Consider the following 21,276-nt stretch of genomic DNA (forward strand, 5'->3'; position numbering starts at 1 on the left):
CTTGATTTTATTTAATATCAGATGGGATTGAGAGACATTTGCCCCAGCTTTCACAATTTTGATATTGCCTTTTACTACAATAAAAAGCTTTTCTAGAATTGGTGGTGTACCTATTTTTTGACCTGGCCTGCCTGTTGACACTTTTCTTGGTTGTGGATTACAATTCTGCTTTAACTATCCAGAAAATGCCCTGGTTTTATTCTTTTTTCTTCACTTGGTCTAGAAGGGGAAAGTGGCAGAATCACTTCTCATGATCAATATGAAGTAACAATCATTTCATGGTCCCATTATTCTATCAATGACAATATTAAAAAGGCAAGACAAGGGAGGTTCATCCTTTCCTGTTATATCGTTGAAAAAATTTGACATGTCCATTGTTTTCTTGTTCTATCACTAAACTTGTTTAAAAAAAAACACAGCAACAAAAACAAACAACCCAAAACAGGATTTCCCCCTTCCAAGGATGGACTTTTTTTAAAAAAACGAAATTACTGTGAAGAATGGAAGGATGAGGCAAATTTGTCTACAATGAAATGAGAGCAGGCAAACCAGATAGCAGGTGAGAAAACATGACCTCTGAGACATAGAAGAACAAAACACATCAAAGCTGTCTTCCTAGTAGGTTGATTGTAGATAAGAGCCAGGATTGTACATATCTGTCTTTTGAGAAATAGCCAGTGATGCTGAATACGAGGATCAGTAATAAATGTCTTTTACTTTATGGATCCTGTTTTAAAAGTGTAGGGCCAGGGCTTTTTTTCTCATAGAACGCTCAGAACGGAGTTCCGGCACCTTTTTTGGATGGAACCTTGTAGGGTAGGCAAGGTGGTTTGTATGACATGTGTGAGTTCCGGCACCTTTTTCTTTTACAAAAAAAGCAACTATCATACCTTATAAAAAAATTATAGCATTTGCTGGTTTAGCACACACTCTAGGGTAGGGTTTTTTTTTAAAAAAAAGCATGCAAATGAGACATTTATATTTCTTTTCCCTTTGAACAAAAGATCACCAAATTAGGAAAACATGTGCAATACTAAGACTTCAACATTGGAAATGAGACAAAAATGCTTGAAATGACTTATCCAGCTCAGGTTTTGTTTTGTTTTCTTTTGTTTTGCAGGAAGAGGAGGAGGTCATTGGGTTCCATAGCGAAAGAAGACATCTTAGAGCAGACATGTCAAACTCACGATGTCACAACAGTGACGTTGCGTGATGTATCAGAGCTTTTTCCCCATTGCCAGCAATGGGGTGGGCACGGTTTCTTTATGACACGTCCGGCCTGTAGGCCGGCAGTTTGACACCCCTGTCTTAGAGGTATAAATGCAGAGTAGAAGTCAGATAAAACCAACAGGGGAATATTTATAGTGTTCAGTGCTGTTGAGGATATAGGGCCCTTGTTCAAGTGACAGATTTAATGTTTTATTAATAAGTGCCCGTACCTGCAGAAAATGTAAACAAATCCTTTCTGGCAAAGGAAAATTTGTATAGCTGGGCAATGGATGAACCCATTTCTAAATTTCTTTTCTGAATCTGTATCCACTGAGTTATGAAAAAAACCAGGCTTGGAAATCCTTGGTCCCCTGTCATATTCCTGGTTAATCTTAATTTCCTTTACTCTGGCACAATTTATCATCATGCTTATTTGAAGGAATATATATCTAATATTCCATCAGCTAAACTTTTTGATCAGTATGCAATGGATAAGGCTGAAACCATGGTTCCCTTGAACTTTCTGTAGAAAATCATCTAGTTTAATAGTGCATAGCTAAATGTCTATGGAGATTCTCATCCATCCAGGTCATGGTTGTCCCAAAGGTGCTTTTTCAAGAGGCAACTGGACCCCCTTGTTTTTCTTTGAAGCTTTGAAGCTTCTTGGATGAGAAGCAAAATGTCTTCAAAGAAAAACAAGAAAGCCCAGTTGCCTCGTGAAAAGCACCTTTGGGACATCTAGTCTAATACTTCCTTTCATTAGATCATAATCCTGTAATTTCTGATAGAATGGCTAGGATCTATTCTCTGCATTGTGTGGCACTTCACCAGTTGTCCCTAGTTGTTGTTAGCATGCCAAGGAACTATATGTTAAGTCAAGATGATAATGCATTGCTATGCCATCTTCCTGTATAATTTACTAAAAAAAAATGAATACATGCACACAATTACACAGTATACACACAAACACATACATAGATATGTGTATTATGCACACCACAAGCAGTTTCCAGGCCATGAATTTCATAACTTTGCACTGAAGGGTTAGCTTCACTTAGTTTGACTTTAGCTTTTATAAAATTTGTTTTTAATAGAAGCAGTTTTATATAAGCAGTAAAATATAACCTTCTGGCTATGATTTAGCCTTTCGTTATATTTTTGTTTTGTCTGAAATAAATGTTCCTAGGGTTGTTTAGACAAAACAGAAGCATGGAACGTAAAAAAATATTTATTTATTTGTTTGTTCATTTAATTATTTAATTATCAAATTTTGACATTGTTCATCTCACCAAACTGACTTTGGGCGGCTTAAAAACAACATCGTAAAATAATATAAAAACACGACTAAAAGCACAGTTAAAAACAGAGGTAAAAAGCAAGGCTAAAATGCACAAGTTAAAAGTAAAAATAAACATCCAAGTTAAGAAGTTAACAAGGCTAAAATGTTAAGGCAGAAGGAGCATGCTCAAGCATCAGCTACCTCTAGGGTTACTTAACACTCTTAGACACCCCCCCCCTGCTAATTGGCAAGCCAGATCTTAAGAGTTTTCAGAAAGCTCAGAAAGATTGGGGGTTCACCTTATCTCTGGTGGTAAAATATTCCAGAGGACACGGGCAGTGGCAGAGAAAGCTCTCTTCTTAGATCCTGCTAGTCAGTTCTTTAACTGACAGGATCCCTTTCTATCTGGTGGGGCGGGACAAGGCAATGCAATTTGAACAAGACAGTTCCTCAGGTAATCTGGTTCCATGCCATGAAGGCCTTTAAAGGTGATAACCAATACCTTGAATTAAACCTGAAAGCAAACTGTCACGTAGTGGAGCTCATGTAGCAATGTGTGTGAGGCAAAATTCATACTTGTACCCAATAAAACAACAAAAACTAGAATTAAAAATGTAGGCAAGGATAAAATAATTATCCTGACAGACTAGCTTTCTTGAATCTGTAGGATCTAGTCTACCAGGAGCTCTCTACTATTTCTGACCTATGCTATTAATTAAGCATCCGTGGCAATCTTTACATATTTGGAATTCTTAGATGATGCTCTAGTTTCTTTCAAAGACAGGGACTTTCTAGTCTCCCAAGGTAGAGAAGACATGCTAAGCATGGCTTCTGGAATTTTTTTCAGCCCATTAGCAGTGGTGACCATGGGGGCCATTGAGGTGCAATGTAAGGCACATACCTACAGGTGTACTTCTGTTCTCTCCTATGTGCGTGCTGAGAAGAATTGAGTTCTTCTCTGGATGATGCATCCCAGAGAAAAGAGGGCAGGTTTTAAAATGGAGCAGTCAGCAACACAGCAGGCTGCTTTCTATCCAGCTTTCCCATAGGGATGTATGGGGAACTGCAGAGAGGGAACTCATCCCGCAATTCCCAGCCTAGTTTCAAACTTCATCTTTCTTTTGCTGGTGTCTTCTCGGATACTAAACTTGTTTCAGTTCCATCCGGCTTTCAGGGGATTATTCTGCTGACAGAGTTGTCTGCTTTTTCCTTTAATTTCTTTCAACATTTCTTTGGGTTGCAAGTAAATGCACAGAAATGGCTGCCACGGGAGTGGGGTTAATTAGTCATAACACTTGTTTACTGGAACACAAACTGGTGACGTTGTTACCCAAATCCCCTCTGGTCCTCCAGAAACTCTTCACTATTGCAATTCATTGTGCACAGGGGCATAATTCCCAGCAAAATATTTGCAGATGTCCAGCATTATTTTTTCTAAGCATGCCTATGAGTAAGTCCTAGAGACATTCTTGTAAATAAAGATCATGCTGAAGTTGGCTTGCCCTTTGACTTCGTTTAAATTAATAAATTATAACTAATGTAATTTTAATTTATAAGTATTTTAATTAAAATATAAATACAGGAGGGTGCGGTAGGAGCTGGGTAGGTGAGAAGGAAGGTGTGCCTGTGGTCACATTACATATCCCAATTCAGCACCCAGCAAGTAATGTAGCATTTTAAATGTATTTTTCTTGGGTTAGCAGATGGGCGACACAAGAAAAGTAATTGCAGCAAATAAATAAAGCTAGCTACATTTTATTCTAAGAGGCTATAAGTTTTAAAATAAGGGCTATTTATAATTTTGGCTTCCTGAAATAACTGCTGCTTATACTAAATGCAACAGTTCTGGAGACTTAAAACTAATCAGACTATTCTATTTAAATGCAAACATTTGAATAGTTCCATGTAAAAATAAATACCGCTAGTACCATGCCAAGAAGAATAAAAGGCAAAATGGGAGGAGCTTGGCACATTCACAAGTGCAATGTGTCTGAATATCCTGATTTTTTTTTCCAAAGTACAGTATAATCAACTCTCCAGGAGACTTATCTTACCTGGCTTCTAGTTTCCCATTACATCACCATGAGACGCTCTCCTTTAGCTTTTCAAACTGAGAGGCACGGTAGCCATGAAAGTTTTAGAATAACAAAAAACATGCACAACAGAAACCATACATAGCTGCAGAGGAATATTCTGAAATCTCCAATAGTAAAATAAGTTTTAAAACACTAAAAGAATTTTGAATGAATTCTTAAAAGCCTAGGGAGAATATTAGAATCTCAATTCCGAAACAAAACAAAGTCTGAAAATTGAAGAAGCTACTCATTCTTAAACAAGTATTGATGATTCATTAATAAAGCAAAAGATTAAGTACATAGGTCACAGAATGTTTAAGAATGATGATAGAATCCCAGACTATTTTGTTCTAGACTATTAAGATCAATGAACAGGATATTCATTTCCTGGTTCTTGTTCCTTTTCATTCAGAAACACAAGCTCTTGCAGTCAGAGCTTATGAGAGGCTTAGCATAAAAGGAAACATTATGGACAGTAAGCAAGAAATAAGGATTGTGAGATGCAATTCATAGGAAAAAAGACAAAGCAGACATAACAAATAGCAGGCAAAAGAATGGAAAGGAATCAGTGTATTCTTTTCAGTTTGGAAGGAGCCATAAGAGGGAGAAATAAGGGCTGAAGAATCTAATTTAAACTTAAATATTAGATAATAAAGATGGTATCATGGGAAGATATCCAGAGCATCAATATTCTAATTAAATTTACCCGCCATTCTGAAAATATTTCTGTCTTCTATAGTTTGCAGTAATTTGCATCTTTTAATGTTTAATTTTGTTTAAATCCTATAATTTTAATTGTAACAATCGATGGGATTAATTTCTATGACCTGTCCCACCCATCCCCATGTCATACCAGAAGGGCAGACAATGTGGCATAGATGGGAAACTGCAGAAGGAAGTAGAAATTAACGAAATCCCCCAAGTATGAATGGAAATGATCTACTCTTTGTTAATAATTGTTAGGAAAACAAAGACAATTACACAGTTTAGTTCACAATGCCCATTTATACATTTAGGGAGTTCCTACCCTCGGTTACTCTCTTAACTACTTTTGACTCAAAAACAAAACAGTTCAGGCATCTGTATGGAGATTTTGAAGTGATGGGGATAACAAAGGGCACATTTTTGCTCTTTCTGTTAAAAGCTATTTGGGATCATCCATTTTATTTAACTGACAGCCAACAGAGACAAAACACCCCAAAATATTTCATCAAGTTAATTACTGTTGATGAGCTTGGCCATTAAACCTGATGACCACTAAAAGATACTTAATCCCACTTGATGGCCACTAAAAGATATTTAGGTTTTCTCTACTTGAGCATTGTAATATGAGGTAACGGGGAAGTCAAAGAAGTCTTGAGCTTGGCCTTTACATGTTGCTACTCTTGCAACTAGCCTTTGCCTTTGACCAAAAGTTTGCTCTATTGGGAGGTTTCCTTCCAATTCAAATAATAATATATTCAAATTTATGATTCTGATAGAATGAACCTCTATTTTGTTTGATTTTGTTTGACTTGCAGTGCTGCCTTGATGTATTCTGAAACTATTTTGAAGAAGCCCCACAGAAATTAATGGTGCTGATCTCTGTGTTATTAAACTGGGCTCTTGTCCTTTCCCACTTAATCTGGTAATTCACCAAACAACATTGAAACCAAACTGTGAATTAGTTATCTGATTTCAGATGGCTGAGGTTAGATAACTTGAAGACAATGGCAAAATTATGTAGAACTCAGGGCAAAATATAATGCTTTTTAAAATAGCATTCCAATATTTTAAAATGGAAAAGTGCAGTTGCAATATGGTCTTTCTTTTGTTGGGTGAGAACCCAGCCCTATCATACAAATTAGTGCAGGCACCAGAGAAACCTATCATCCTATCTTGAGTGCCAGTACATGGCATTCTTCTGAAGAGCAAGATATATTGGAAATATACCAGACAACAAAAAAGCATAAATGAAATAAAATTTCTGAGAAAAATTAATTCAGTGCTTCCCAGCCAGGTGATGATCACAACTGCACAAAGTAATCTTTATTCACCAGGGAAATGCCATCCTAAAGGAAAGGATCCTCAAAGCCACAGGGTTTGATCCAAAGGAAGTTAGAATATCAATAGGACTTAAGTGAATGCCCTTTCTTCTTAACAGCCAAAGGAAAAAATGGATTGCTTCATTAGCTGCTGAAAGCAACATTTCTCAACCTAAACTGCTTTTCTCTTGCTGCTGCTGCAGCAGAAAAAAATAGCTCCCCTACCTGTTGTGTAAAGCTGTTGGCAGACTTACCAAAAGTAAAATGGATTCAGCAATACAATAGAGCATTTATATATCAAAAGACTGGCAACAAGTCATCAAGGTAAAATGTACCATAAACAGAACTGTTAATTTGATTGTTGGCATGGCTTTCTGTTGCCTTGTCAGTATCTTCCAAGTAATTTTGTTTGAGTTGGCAACATGATCTTTATTATTATTATTATCATCATGATCATCATTATTGCACCTGCTGTTTAAATTTGATATATTCGTCTTATCAGAGTTGAGCTTAGACCCACTTTTGTCTTGTAAGAGTATTTGAAAGTCAAAAAGCAAAGAAAAGAATGCATAACTGTACTCATTCCATTGACAGTATTTTTCCATTAAATGCTCATAGGAATGTTTTTACATCAGTAGCAAAATTTCATTGGTTTTGGAAGATGAGGTCCCTGTGAGATAGTAGTATTTGATGTACTTTTCCATACAGCCAAAAATAAAGCAACGGTTTATGACAGCAGAAATACAATACTCAGTGGCTCCAAAGAGGGATTGTATTATAAAACAAGTGTAAGCCAATTTTGTTTACAATTTTTCTTTTGCTTGCTGTATAACATGAATTCCAGAATCATTAGGAAGGACCATTAGGAAAGTGATGGCAAGGTAAGTTAACTGAGGTATTCTAAATAACGTCCCCAATTCCCCAGCTACAAGAAGCATTTGCCTTAAATAGTTGTGTCTACAGATCTTTAACAGTGAGTATTAACTGAAAATAAATGAAACAGAACGTGAGGAAATAAAAGAGTTTCACTTTCAGGTCAAAATTCACAAATGGGTCTATCCCAACGTTTGAATTCAGATCTTAAGAATACAATCAAATATGCATTGAGCCAGGAGTAAGCTAGGTTAAATCTCGAGAGAGTTACTTCTATTTTGCATTTGTTGGTCTCCCTTATGTCTCAGAGTAAGATTAATTATTAAGTTCCCACTAGTAATAGACCATAGGGACGTGGGATCACATTGTTTATTTTTCAATACATCAGCCTGCCACTTGGTTGCTGATATATAACAGTTTAACGGGCTTTCATGAGTTCATATGAAATTAGAATAAATAACAAACACATTTCCACTTAAAACTTATATTCACATATTTTCAAACATCAACCTTCTCGATGTTCTCATCTTACACATCTCAGCATGAAAACACATCAAGAAATGATTAGAGAAGAAATCAGAATCAACTCTTCACCCTTATTTCTTTAAATTATATAATTAAGGAATCAAAATGGCAGTTGTACAACCACAGTTTAAAGAAAAAAACTTCCAGGGCTGTGGTTGTTACTACCAAAAGCACCTGTGAGTTTAAATACCAAAATTCTGGTGTCACTAGTTGTGTAGGTTCAAACCCTAACTATTAACAAAACAAATCCAGGAGCACCAGCAGTAAATCTATGGATCATACCAAAGATTCCTTTGTTATGTGACAGATAACAAACATGTCTGAATACAAGAAAGAAAACAGCAACAATTATAGATTCAAAGCCATTGCCATAGGAAATCCAGCAAATGCCTCACCCCAGTCTGTCTTGGAATACAATTGCGCTACCCAGAATAAATATGCTTGGAAAAGAAGTGCTCTTCCTTTCAATTATCCATTCTTGTTTTAGATACTGCTACAAATTAAGAGAATGTGTCCATAATAGCATGCTTTCCATAAAATTCATTTGACAGGAAGTCAGTGTCTGAAACAGGCTATGACTGCAGCTATAGCATTGCTTTGATTATCACATTCTATACATCTAGAATGATGCTAATTATAACAAAACCCTCCACATTCCTGGTATAATAATTATAATCAGACTAAACAACAGAAGAAAATACACTCCTAGCAGAGAGACAAAAAATAAGTAAAACTTTCAAAGTTTGCACAAGAGGCACACACCAAAGTTAAGGGAGGGTCAGAACCCAATACTGTTCCTCAGATACTTTATATGTTACAATGTAATTCTGCCAAATAACAGTAATTTTTAGCATAGTTAAAAACTTATCATTGCAAAGAAAACTTAAGAGGGAGAGAAAGTAGTAAAATACCAATTATGCAATACTACTTGTCTATCTGTCGGCCTGCTTTTATTAATAAAACTTTGTGCAATTGTACCACAGTGATATGTAATAATAATAATAATATATTTGGTCAAAACCATTAAGACAAATTTGGAGATAATTATGTTGGGTGTACTGACTTTTCTAACCACAACATCTTGGCTGATTTTTCCATAACATGAAAGAGTAATGCTACAATGTTATAAATTAGTTACTCCCACAAAGGCAATGAAATGAAAGCCTAACATAAAAGAATTATTGGATTAAACTGATGAAAATTTGCTAAAAACTTAAGGAAAAATAAAGCAAGTTGATACTTGACCACATAAGTATTTACAACTTGATTTCTATGCTGGGGAACAAATCTCATACGCCATCCTTTACTCAGATTCCTTGATTTCTTTGCTGGCTTACTGAGAAACCAATCAAAATCAATAATGGAATGTTTTTCTAATATCTGAAATAATTTCTCACTAAAATATTAAACAAGGCCAAACCACTAGAGCTGGAGACAGTATTATACTTCATGCTCTACAGCTAGAACAGTGAATTTGGGAATCTTTTCTAGCTTATAGAAGAAGAGTGATTTAAAGGGCTGGCAACTAAGGTCGCTAGCCGAGTTAAAACAAGAAAATATTGTACAGTCTTGGTTTCAGTATACTCAATTGCAAGTCAGGTGGAAGTTAGACCAGAAGGTTGGTTTGACACTGATGGATGAAAATTTGGTAAAACAGATCAAAGATCAAACTCGAGCGCACATAAAGAGAATTTATAATGCTTTAATAGAATTGGACTCGGAAATGGAATTGGTGAAAGATTGCATGGTAAAGTGGGCTCAAAATATTCAAGAACTGATTCCATTGGATGTGTGGGAGGTAATTTGGGTTAGAAATGTAAAATTTACTCAAGCCCAAAACTTAAGAGAAAATTTTTATAAAATGTTTTATAGATGGCATTTGGATCCTAAAAAGCTGTCTTGTATGTATTCTAATTTACAGCCCAAATGTTGGAGATGCGGTAGTCTGGATGCTACTTATTTTCATATTTGGTGGACTTGTAGAAATATAAAAGCTTTTTGGATTAAAATTTGGTAGAACATTCAAAAGATTTTTAAGAGAAAGATAAAGTTTACTCCACAATTATTTTTATTGGGTGTTATTACAGACTGTGACACTAAAGAAATTAATTTGATGTTGAATTTGATAACAGCTGCGAGGTTATTGGTAGGGCAATATTGGAAGAAGGATTGTCTGCCTACTATAGAGGAGTGGACGCTTAAAGTGTCAAATCTAGCAGAAATGGCTAAGATTTCTGCTTACTTGAAAGATCATTCACAAGAGAGATACATTTCGGTTTGGAGAAGATGGATAGATTATATTCAGAAAAAATATGGGACTAAAAAGTTCCATTTAGCTTATGAGTAAATTTTAGATTGTTATTGTTATAATTTAATATTTTTTTTAGTAGTTGGGTATTCTAGAGTGTTGGTAATTATGTTAAAGGCGGGTTAAAGTGTATTATGTATTTGGTTTTTTATATAGTTGATTAATGTTAGTTAGATTATGATTACTATATATTTGTAACCCTGTAATCAGCTTTGGGAAGGGGGGGAGGGGGGGTTGGGGGGGGTTGGGAAGGGGATAATATTGTAACTTTTTATAAAACCTTTCAATAAAAAAAGAAGAGTAATTTAGAACCTGATTATCAGTCTGTCTGTCTGTCTGTCTGTCCATCATCTATTTATCCAATTTAGATACTGCCCATCTCTGGGTGTTTGACAGATAATAACTTTATTTCCACCTTATTATAAATAATACTTTATAAATAATACTGTAGTCTTATAGCAGGGGTGTTAAGCTGCCGGCCCACAGGCTGGTTGCATCATGCGGAGGCTGCGCCGGCAATGTGAAAAAAGTCACAATATGTCGCAATACATCATGTGATGCGGCAAGTTTGACACCCGTGTCTTATAGTATTAATTGTAGATTTTATTTATATATAAACTTTGCTATTATCATTGTCTTACCTCTTACAAATATTTGTCAGGGTTTCTTTCTGGTTAACAAGGTTTGTGCCTATGCATTTTCTCATGTTATCAGTAGCTTTCATGCACTTATTGTCCTAAATAAAAAGATCTAATTGTAAGTATGTTATGATAAGCTTCTCCTATTACTTTTTTTTAAAATCCCATTTATATCCCGCCCTTTTCCGAAGACTCAGGGCGGTTTACAATCTAAGAAGCACAAATCAATGTGCTTAGCAATAGCCTTGAGACACATAGTATCATTGATAAAAGTTCTTGGTTGTAACTTTGTTGTAGCTAGGGACTACACATAGGTTAAGTTACAGTACTCCTATGCTCATATTGAAAACACATTTTTAGGCTATATATATAAAACCAGTGCTGTCATTCCCCTAGTAGAATGGTATTCACCAATTGGAACAGATTTTTCCTTTGTTCTTCAACCCCATGCTCCGTAGAACAGATCTTGAACCAACAAGAAGCCTTGTTGCATATGAGTTAGGACCTTGGTACTTGCATAATTTGGGATGCAACTCTTCAACAGTTCCTAAACACCAGAGGGTTCTTGGTGCTCTCTGAACTTGGTTGTTTTCTTGCAGATGTTTCATTACCCTAACTAGGTAACATCATCAGTGCTAGCCTAGATTTCTTTTGTAGCTAAGAATGGTTACTAAATTTTACTTTATTAGGACTTCCAGTACTTTAACAAAATACTTAATAATATGGTTGTGATTCCTCTTCTTTCTTCAAACTAGAGTATGCATCACTATTATGACAGATTAAGAGCTATAACTGAACTATTGTTTATTTTTTTATGTCAGATCACACAAACATAGGGTAATACAATAGATGTCTCATTTAAATGCCATAATAAAACAATGGCTGAGAATTACCTAGGAAAATCACAAATTTCAGAAAACAAATTTCTATATGTTGAATCAGATCTTCAACACATGTAGTGCACTGTGGTCTACATCGGACAGATATTTTTCCACGGGTGCCAAATATAAGTACAATCAAGAATTAAGTTTAGGAATGAATAAATAGCCAATAATTTATGGATCACAAAATCCCACTGGTTTTTGACGTTCACATAAAATCCTGTGAGATTTCAGTGTCCTCCCAGTGGTGGGATTCAGCCAGATCACATCACTTCGGCAGAACCGGTAGCTAATTTTTTGTTGCCCAGGCCCAGAATGGACCTGCGGAAGCGGCATCCACACCGAGAACCAGTTGTTCACATATTTGAATCCCACCACTGTGTCCTCCCAATAACATCTCCTGAGATTTTTAACAGCTTCTTATAATATTTCAGAGGAAAAATGACCAAAACCCAATGAGAATCAATGATCTGGGAAAATATCTGTCACATTTTAATTTATTTATCAGTTTTATTTTATAGTGCCTACAGTCTGGAAATTATTGTATCAGTAGCTCTTCAAAAAATGTCCATGGTCTCGGCTGAAACACCTCAAATTGAACCAGATATTCTTTTTATGCAAAATAGAGTCTACTGCTAAATAATAGATTAGCCCTGCATACAATATTTTAATAATTTAATATTAAAAAATAGTACCTTTAACTTAAATTTGTTTATAGATAGATGGAGCAATTGAATACTCTATTTATTAGATCTCACTTAGGAAGAAAAGTTGTGCTGCATTAACTTTCAATGGGATTTCTAATTTAATAGAATACTCTAATACAGAAATGTGGTCCCAAGTATCCAGTTCAGATTGAAAGGTTATTACATTACATATTTCTTTTCTATGTATATGAAGCTACTACCCATGACAGAAATATGTCTATGATATGTCTCATCATTGTAGCCTTTAGATCTTTAAATGCTGCTGTCCTCTTGACCCACAAAATATAAACACCCTCCACTCATACAGTAGAGTGACTGTATTTATTTCATGGATAAAATCAAAAGAGAGGCTTGCATAAAGAGTGGGATCAATCGACCTTAAGCTGGACTGGAAGTTTGGAAGTGAAAAAAAAAATCTCCAATCCATGTTTATTGTAACTAAACTGTTTTATATGCCAGGATGATATAATTCAATACAAACCTGAATAAAATAAGGAGTTTTAAAAAATGTCTCACATTCATAGAGTTAAGTGCTTTCATTTTAAAAGAATTCTAGTTAGCAATGAAGCTATTATTAGCATAGTTAACATCTGTTGTTGTGTATGATGTCAACTTCTACATCTAATTTAATGTTGTTTACTTTGTGCCTTTAAATGCTGACTACACAAATTGACTACTTAGAGAAAGCTACGTTTGCTGGAAAGTAGAGATATAATTCATCTTAAAATAATTATGTGTTCTATGTTCCAGTGCCCTATGTGAATTCCCTGTATTTAGACAGAGAAGTCAATTCTTTGTGAAAAGAAAGTTCAGGTGGAGTTCACCCTCAATTTTAAAGAATAGGAAAACTAATTTTACCAAATTTCTGTGCATTGAGATACATGGACTATTGAGATACACAGGTATCATCGATTAAGACTCAACACTATAAATCAGTTTAATCACATTGGTTTCCATAATAATTAAGAATGTTGCTTTTCAGAGCAATGCTAGAAATGATTATTCAGAAGAAAAATCTACAATAGGTCTTAATTCTTTGTTGAACTTAAGTTATTTTCATCTACCCTGTGCTCAGTCAATTGAAATAAATTCTAATAGGTTAATAGATAAAAGTTTACATTTGTATATGGAAAATTCAAATTCTAGTTCACTTAGAAGGTGTCAGATTGGAATTCTTTCAAGGGATTTGTATACAAACATAGCTTAGATTCCCTCTGAATCCCTTTGAAGGAATGATGAATTTCTGCAAGACGTACAATTACTCTGTCTGTCTGTCTGTCTGTCTGTCTGTCTTAGTGGCCTTTTTGGGGATTTGTATAATCCCTTGGGTTAAGTAAATTGCAAAAGTAGGAAGCCTCACTACATGTCCTCAATTGCAATGTTTTAAAAACATCTAATGGAATACAAATGGCTTTCTTATATCACAATCTAATACTGCCATTTTCTGTATATAAAAATTGCAACATATGCAAGGAAATTAGGTAGACTATCACCATCTGATCAGCTCCTTATATCCAGCTTTTGTAATTATGTTGGAGAACACAAAGAAAGCTCTCTGTCCCAATACTTCTAATATTCCCTAGCACTTTTCTATATCTTAAGCACATACTTTTGATATATGGGAATGGAAAATTATACTTCCAAGGAAAATACATAGATAGATAGATAGATAGATAGATAGATAGATAGATAGATAGATAGATAGATAGATAGATGTATGTCACATTTCTAGATGAGGTGAACTCCTGTTTGTAAACAATTTTATATTTTTACCTCACTGTAGTATCAGCTACCCTTTGTGACAGTAACATAGTAGAGTATTTTAATATTTGAACGCTACCTTTGGCAATATATAAAATATAATGGAAGCATATCTGTTATGTGCACTTGTGTTAAGTACTTGTAGGCATTTCTTAACGTAAAATGTTTATCTTTTTCTCTTATAATTCATAGGAAAAAGTAAAAGGGGAACTGTAGAAAGGATGGAAAGAAGAAATAACAACTTATGTATACATTATATTTAATTTTTTTAAAAGCGAATAGTAATTTATGGCAGTGTTGTTCTTTTAGTTTGGCGCAGAAGTAAATCTGATTGTGCTGAGTGGACTAACTTCCAACAAAGCGCACATAGAAGCCAAAGTGGACGGGGAAAAAAGCAATAAGAATTTTTAGCACAAGGTAAAAATAACTGGTAGCTGACTCTGTTTTCCTTTTTTATCATAGCAATGTGTAAAAAATATTATTCAGGAAAGGAATAGCTCGCTTTCAATTTGATATGGCTGTCAAAGACATTTATCTATCTTCAATTTATGTAGCATTAAAACCAACATTCCCTGTGCTATCTCTTTAACAGAAATTATTTCCTAACTATCAATAAAAATTATCAGGCTCAGAATTCTGGTTAATATTAAACTTCAAATGAAAATGTTAAACATTGCCTACTATACTGCATATCTACTTTGTACATGCACACACAGGATGTACCTTCAAACTCTTTTCATAAATAACCCAAGAACAAAAGTAAAAACTGAAATTGCACTTATACAAATAGGTCTTAGACAAACACCATGATAAACCCCCTAAAATGACTTGGAATTTAAGTCCCTATTTTGCTTATTCCATTCTGCTAAAGTTTCTAAACTTGAAGTATATAAAGGTGTAGAAATAATTAAGAGCATGGAGCTGATAGGAAAGCAGCAAGAGTTATTTTTCTGGAGACTGGGAAGATCATCGAAAATTTTTTCTTTGGCTGAGATCACACCAGAATAGGAAACGTTTTAGTAGAATTTCATGATACACAGCTATTAGTAATTCCAGAGTTGGTGATGTGAGCCATACATGTGTTGCCAAACATTTTATTGGAGAAGCAAACGTACAATTTGGTGGTGATCTGTAGTTATATAATTTTCTTATATTACTAAAACTAGCATCTCATATATTTCAGAAAACTCAGAGGTGTTGAATCCAACAGATCTGACTTCTGGTCTGCCCATCGTTCAAAAATATGCCATCAAGAAACATCCAAGAATTCAGTCCATCTAAATTAGTAGGTTAGCAGGAGTTAGTAGGAGCAAACAACTCTTAAGAAATTGTCACTTTTTTCCCTTTTGCTTATTTTACTTGAGTGACTGTATCAGAGCTGAGCAGACAAAAGTCAAGATAAATAAATGATATTATTATTGTTATTAGCATTTTTACTCCAAATGTGCTTTACTTTTCTACTTGCTGAGCAAAATGCTGCAGCTTGCACGTAGTTATGACACTTTAAATTCGCTGATTTCACTGAACTCCAAGCTGCCAAAGAGCAGGATGGTAGCCAGATTCTTTAACAAGCTGAACAACTTTTGATCAAAGAATTCCACCTGCATTTTCGGAGTAGAAAGTTTATCATCATACCTGAACAGTGCATGTACTTAAGCATTTTTTTTTTAAAATTCAATCCTAGTGGTTGTTTAGGAAAAAAAAAAAGAACTGAAGGAGAGACCAAGTTAAAAAGCCCCTTACCTCATTTAGCTGCTGATTCTGTTGAGGAAATCCTTTAGTTAGAGAAAGAAGTCAAAAGAGTGGTCAAGGTATGTCAACTATTAAGTAAACATAGATGCCAGGCTATCACTTCACTCGTAGCAGTGAAGATAAATGGATGTGATATTAATTTTAAAACATGTTTTAGAATGCTTAGCTGTCCAATTGTGGAATCCCTTAGGTCACTTCCTGTTATTCTGATTGGATCTTCTAAAATTAAACTTTAAAAAAAAACAGTGCTTGCAAATATTTGCATACAGCAGCCAACTCACACCTTCACGCACAAACAAAACAAGTCTAACCAGGTTACATATGTGTCCTTTGAACAAAAGAGAGTCTTTTTAATGGATGAGACATTTGGTTTCCCTGTGTGAGAGTGTGTGTGTGTGGTGTTTGTGTGTTCGTGAGTCTGTGCTTTCCTTTAAAAGACCAATCTATCCCCACTTCCACCTGCCTCCCAGAAGACAGGCTACTTCAGGGAATTAATGTGTGTAATTAGAAGAAAGGGAATTATGCTTCAGAAATGTATTTGTAAGTTCAGATCATTTGAAATCAACAGGAGGGGGGGGTTAAACCACAAACCAAACTGTATGCAACAGATTTTCACTGGCAGCAAGTTTAAGCAAACGTTCCTGCCCAGCATTCATTTACCCCCGGTAAGTCAGTGTAAGAGTGTTTGTGTCTAAAACTATCGTTTCCACATATTATTTCTGCACACGCACACAAAACAATACAAAAACTTGGCACAAACTGAAAGCAGCATACCTGCCTAAGGTGTGACCATGGATGTGGCAATCTGTATCAAAGGGGACAACTAGAAGGTATTTATTTCATTCAGCTCAATATCGATGGTGCCTTTCATATTCTAGGAATAAATGTTATTTATTCAGGATAATTACAAACCAATTTGTGTAGAAGGAGATAAACAAGACACTTCAGGTTTGTTGAATTATGGCCATAAGATACAGTCCAGAAGGAACTGTGTATGCATTGTGCCCTTCAACTATGTTTACCACCCCAACTGCTTTTAGCAGCATAAAGAAAAGATAGATGATGCTGTTTCTTGCTTTACTAAACACAGGTGGGGAAAAAATCTTGCTGGGGTATCTAAAACCCTCCTGGATCAAAAGCTATCAACATCACATGATAGTGATGTTGCTTGAATAGCAGGGACAGCAACGTATATAAATTGGCAATCTGGGCTCTTTTTTTTAGGGGAGCCCTTTAAAAGGTTTGTTTGATTAATTTGGTTTGATTTTCATGTCAGACTCAAATTGTTCCAAGTGCTTCAACACTCAACCTTTTTAATCCATTAATGGTAAGTCAAGAATAAAGAAAAAGAATGTGCCATTAACATAAATTTGTTAAATAAAAATTACACTTTTTTTCTGCTTCAAAATGGCGTCACAATGAACTTCCATTAACTCCACCAGTATTGCTTCTGCAACTCTGTCAGGTTCAGCAGCAAATGGGGTGGAAAGAAGCTGAAAGGATTGTTCAAGGATCTGAAACTCCTTCAGTACTGTATGTATAACAAACTGTTCCTGTAATTTATAAATGGTATTTTTTTTATCTCTTTCAATTTAGCTTCATTAATGGAATTCAGAGTTGGGACATGGACCAAACAGCTCAATGTCAGCAGAACAATCCTCACTGCTCACCAGAGAACAATAGGTGGTGCAGCCTTTTTGGATATCACTTCACTTGGCCTTGTAGGCAAGTCTGGATTTAGGTAGACTACAGAAAATGACGTGAAGGATTGCCTATAGTCCACAAACCATGAATTTGAGACCTTTGCTCTTGACAGTGTGCGCCAAAAGGTGATCATAGTATTAACTATGGAGCCTACTTTGGGATTCCTTGCATTCAAGTGACCTACATTTATTTCCTCCTGGCTACATCTAGATACATGGGATTTGCTGCACAAGAGGTCAAATTGATTCACAAAGACCAAGCACAATTTTTCTGTCATTGATCATCAGTCTTCACATGAAGCTGGAAACTGAACCCCATCTTGGCTACAAATCAGAAACTATGGGTTTAGAAGAGACAGTTTAAGCTAAGGAATCCAGCCTTGGCTCAATACAGAAATCTAAATTAAACTATTCCCAACAAATGATTATCTGATCTTCATTTGTACATATATGATAAGGAGGCCCAGAGCTTTCTGGATATTTGATTGTCAAATTGCTCTTAATGTTAACAATATTTTTTTAACATTGAGTCGGAATGTGCCTTTCCAAGTTAAATCCAGTCTGTTCTCCCCTCAAACAATTGAGGATAGCTCTTGACTTTCATTTGAATGACATTCTTTTGGATATTTGAATAAGATGATATTATATTATCACTAAGTCTTTCTTTTTTATATCTCAACTGAGAGTTCAATTTCATGCTTAGTGCAGAAATTCAAATTAAATCATCCTTGAAAGCTGGTGTCTTGTTTCTACTAGCTCAGATCCAGGGAAGGTGACTACCATTACTCTTGGTAAGTGCTTTCTCTATCAATTTTTTTAGGATATATTTCTAGCATTCAATCAGAATCTCTTCTTTCTCTTAAATTCATTATTCCAAGTTCTGCAGTCTCAGAACATACAATGGTGTGTGACATAATTTTAGAAATGATTGGTATGATAGTAGAGTACAGAGAAGAGCAACAAAGATGATTAGGGAACTGGAGGCTAAAACATATAAGGAACGGCTGCTGGGATTGGGTATGTCTAGTTTAATGAAGAAAGAGAAGGACAAGGGGGGACATGATAGTAGTGTTCCAATATCTCAGGGGCTGCCACAAAGAAGAGGGAGTCAAGCTATTCTTCAAAGTGCCCAAAGGCAAGACAAGAAGCAACAGATGGAGACTAGTCAAGGAGAGAAGCAACCTAGAACTAAGGAGAAACTTCCTGACAGTTAGAACAATTAACCAGTGGAACAACCTGCCTCCAGAAGCTGTGAATGCTCCAACACAGGAAGTTTTTAAGAAGAGACTGGACAGCTATTGGTCCAAAATTGTATAGGGTTTCCTGCCTGAGCAGGGGGTTAGGCTAGATGACCTTCAAGGTCCCTTCCAACATCCTCATCATCATCATCATCATCATCATCATTCAATCTCCTCTTCTAAAGATCAGTCATGCCCATCTTTTTGAATCTCTCTTCCGTTTTCTTGAGCATCCTTGTTGTCCTTTTCTGAACTGTTTGTGTTCCTCTTTCCTAAAAATAGGTCCTTCAACTAGATATACTACAGAGTGTAGCAGAACAAAATGGAATCTGTGATTTGGAGACTGTACTTCAGTTGAATGCAGCCTAAAAATATGTTTGCCTTTTTGCAGCTACATCACACTTCTAAATCAGAGTCAGTTTATTTCAAGATCTTTTGCTTAAATATATTACAACACCAGGTATCTTCCAACCTCTACCTCATATTTGAATTTTATTTCCTATCCAAATAATAAAATGGTCTCTGTTGAATTTCATGCTCATTTTTCCATATTTCATTAATTACATTTTATATAGCTGACACTTAACTTGCTAATCAGAATGTCATCAGATAATTTGTCAAATACTGGGATGAAATCTTGATATATAAAGTCTGCAGCATCCCCACAACCTATTAAGAATTTATTATTGTTCGAGTACAGACTATAATTCAGATTTGCTTCCTGACTTAAAACAATAAAACTGTTTCAGTAATTTCCCAGTTCTTATTTGATTTGTACGAGTATGTCTGTTCAATCATGTCAAATCTGCCCCCAAATGAGAATGTAACACCATTATACAGCTTTCATCTAACTTTTAGGCAGTTTACATTTAAGACCTACAGTCTGTAATCTCAGAAAGAAAGAAAAATCATAATGCTCCTTTAAACAATGGACTTTTTCTGAAATGCACACTCAAAGATTGCATGCTATATTTGGTAGCATAACATCATAATCACCCCAATGATCACCTACATTGGTTGCTACGGCTTCTTGATCCTTGCATTCCTCTCAGAACCACCTTTTTTTTCATCTGAATTAATATAGTACCCAGAATTAAGATAATGAATACTAACCACAGGTAGCACATGCTGGCTACAGAAGTAGCTATTTTCCATTTAATGCAGTAGTAACAACAGAAAGCAACAACCGAAACTGCTGCTGCACTGCATACTGAGCAGACAATGCTGCCAAATTGAAGGAGGCTACAATATAGGAAAGGAAACACATTGAGGAGTCTAACAACACTGGAGCTGCTCTTGGTTACAGGGAATAAATATGAGGGAATCAAGTGAATTTCACAGAGATTCAGAGAGAGGCAAATTTCAAAATCTCAAGCACTTCCTTTTTCATACTCGGCCTTTTGATTACTGTGCTACTTCAGCTGTCACAAGGATTTGTCATTTGTGCCACAAAATCATAAATCCCCTTTATAAAGCATTGATATTGTTTCTTGTAAACAAAGGTAGCTATAGCATTCTTCAAATCATATACGTAAGCATGATTTATTTATTTGATTATTTATAATGTTTATGTAGCTGCCCAGCTTATGTCAAACTCTGGGTGGCTCAATTGAGTTAAGAATTAAAACAATATAAAAACCATTTTCCCTTTTAGACACAAAGCTTTGCCCTTCAAACAGGTGGCTGCTAAGGTTTCTGTGGAGCATCTCCTCTCCAATTGCTATGAAACAGTGGCTAGAAAGATAGCAGAAGAAGGAATCTTTGGTTGTTATTTTGAAATATAATTTCCAGATCAAATAGAGGCCACCATAGAGCAACATCTGCACCCTATACAACCCTATTTATTTGTAAATCTTTTTTGTTGGCTTTCCAGTTTAGTCTATAGCCCTGGTACAATAGACCCATTCCTGGGCTAACCAGGATGAATCATACTACAGTGTAACAAATCAGTCAACAATAAATAGAAACAATAAACTTATGAGTAAAATCAATACAATGGTAAATTAGAATCTGATCTCTCTCTCTCTCTCTTACACACACACACACACACACACACACACACACACACACACACACACGGTGGTCAGTGGCTTAATGATGCTGGATGTGGTTTTTGCTCCAGCAGTTCAAGCCCTAGCGCTGTGTGGTGGGGTGAAGCTCCTGTAATTTGTCTCACCTTCTGCCTATCTAATAGTTCAAAAGAATGTTCTATCTGAGTAGATAAATAGCTACCGCTTGGGTGGGGAGACGAACTGGTGCTTGGTGCAGGTGGTCACATTCCTGCCGGCTTTGAATTTTCCCAG

General features: G+C 35.6%; 1 protein-coding gene across 5 annotated transcripts in view; it reads right to left on the reverse strand.

Moving 5' to 3' along the window:
- The window catches only part of EHF (ETS homologous factor), a 43,917-nt gene extending 27,669 nt beyond the window's left edge, over window positions 1–16,248 (reverse strand). For 2 of the 5 annotated variants that reach the window (XM_081329349.1, XM_081329347.1), the window contains exon 1: window positions 16,024–16,248. The gene's annotated coding sequence lies outside the window, so the exon portion shown is untranslated. Of the gene's footprint in view, window positions 1–10,934; window positions 11,030–16,023 lie in introns of all 5 variants that reach the window. The other 3 variants (XM_081329348.1, XM_081329350.1, XM_081329351.1) reach the window with 3 other exon arrangements.
- Between the last annotated feature and the right edge of the window lie 5,028 nt (window positions 16,249–21,276).

Source organism: Vipera berus (genome assembly GCF_964194415.1).
Source record: "Vipera berus genome assembly, chromosome: 1".
Lineage (NCBI taxonomy): Eukaryota > Metazoa > Chordata > Lepidosauria > Squamata > Viperidae > Vipera > Vipera berus.